Source organism: Polyodon spathula, chromosome 18 (genome assembly GCF_017654505.1).
Source record: "Polyodon spathula isolate WHYD16114869_AA chromosome 18, ASM1765450v1, whole genome shotgun sequence".
NCBI classification, from domain to species: Eukaryota; Metazoa; Chordata; class Actinopteri; order Acipenseriformes; family Polyodontidae; genus Polyodon; species Polyodon spathula.
Genome location: NC_054551.1, coordinates 7623051 through 7625348, shown reverse-complemented (window position 1 = coordinate 7625348; position 2298 = coordinate 7623051).

Below are 2298 nucleotides of genomic sequence, written 5' to 3'. Positions count from 1 at the left end.
AACTGGAAATGAGAAGCAGAGCATAACTGTAATGCTCTGTGTGACAGCAGATGGCTGCAAACTGCCTCCTTGCGTCGTTTTCTTATGAGAGTAGATGCATCCTTGTAAATGCATCTTTATTTATTTATTTTTTTTCCCCTCAAGTCGAGGGTGGGAAATTTGGACTGCATCTTAAATTCGAAGGAATACGGTCATTACTGACTCAAAACTTAATATTGTAAAAACTGTTTTTTTTAATTCCACTAAAAATGGGTGATGAACACATTCCTGCTGCAGCTTGCTTCTGAGTATAGAATATATAACTGGGTGAAGGTGGTGTGGAAAAACACACATGGTTTTTAATAACTGCTGTTTATTTATTTGCCTTTTTTAATGTGTTTTTTTTATTATTATTATTATTATTGTTTTAACAAAACACTAAACTGGTCAGAATATACAAAGTTATAACTGATATATGTGAACAATGGTGTTGCTTAATCCGCTATAAAACAAATGCTTGGGAAATAAACTGTTGTGTTTTTTAACACTTGCAGTGCAAATTTTCTGAATATTGTAAGACAAACTGGCAGTAGTGTAACAGGCAGTGTTGTTTGATACACTGCTGTTATGGATTCTGTTCCCTGTCGATTAGATGAGGTTAAAAGCTTGAAAGCCAGCAATGCAGATGAGCATTGTGGTTGAGAGACTTGCTTGTGGTGCACAGGGTCACTGGATCATGCACAGCCTCCACCCTGTGACACCAGACCCTGTACAAAAATATCTTGTTTTTCTTTTTGTGAATTTAGTAGATCTGGTTGCAGTCAGCTTAGCCTGCCCCACTGCTCTACACTCCCACTGTTATTTATGTTTTATCTTTTACCATAAAGCCCGAGGAAGTCGTTTAACTGCACATATAAATACATCACTCACTCTTAATAAAGAACGAATTGTATTTGCACAGGAACAATCTCTTCATACCTGTATATTATTATTATTATTATTATTATTATTAATTTCTTAGCAGATGCCTTAGCCAGGGTGACTTACAGTTGTTACAGAATATCACAATACAAAGTATCACATTACAAAATATCATATTATATGAGTAAAGTCCATTAAAGAGCACGTAGTAAGTACCATAAATAGATTAGAATGATTTCAAACCTTGAATACGGATACGTATAAAAGTAAATTATTATATCTACTCATTTTTTTTTTATTTGCCTGTTATTGTTTGGGTATTGAATGGTGGTGAGTGCCAAGAAGTTGAATGAAACACAACCAGAAAAGAAACCAATGGAAATACTTTCACGCATTTTTTTTTGTTTTTTTAATTAATTAATTTTTTTAATTGGGTTACACTGCAAACACCTTTATTGTGTATTGTGATTGCATAGCCACTAAAATAATAATAATAATAATAATAATAATTTAAACTATATAGCGCAATTCATGTACAATACAATTCAAAGTGCTTTACATACAGAAAAAAAAAATACAGTAAGAAGAGTACAGTTATTAAAAACAAGTAACAAAACTCAGAATAAAACATAACAATGTTATGGAAAAGCTATATTAAAAAGGTATGTTTTTAATCAAGATTTGAAGATTGCAATTGAAGGTGAATCTCTGATAAAGGGGTAAGAAGTTCCAGAGTGTGGGGGCATTAAAACAGAAAGTAGCCTCTCCCATCCTTTTACCATTCGCCCTCGGAATACATAAAAGCCAGCATTTACAGATCTCAGGGTGCGTTCAGGCTGATAAGGAATTAGCATATCATTTAGATATTGTGAACATAGTCCATTCAGTGCTTTAAATAGAATTTTAAATGTATCAATTCTGTAATGCACAGGAAGCCAATGCAATGATGCCAACACAGATGTAATGATGTGAGCCCTATTTTTGTTCTAGTTAGCATTCTAGCAGAAGCATTTTGCACTAGCTGTAGGCGTGATATAGCATGACTTGTAAGTCCAGAGAATAAAGCATTACAGTAATCTAGAAAAAATAAAAGCATGTACTAATTTCTTTGCATCATCCAATGACAAGAATAATCTAACTTTTACAATGTTTCTTAAATAATAGAAGGACACTCTAGTAATGTACTTTATATGTGGTTCAAAGGAAAGTTCAGAATCAAAAATAACCACCAGGTTTTTCACTTTTCAGTTTCTCACTTACATTTGATTTTAGCATACCTAGTTCAATATTTGTCAAGTCCATCTGTTGATTAGAGACTAAAAGTAAGACTTCTGTCTTATTGGAATTTAACTGTAAGAAATTCTGAGACATCCAGCTACTATCGGCTAGGCATTTGAA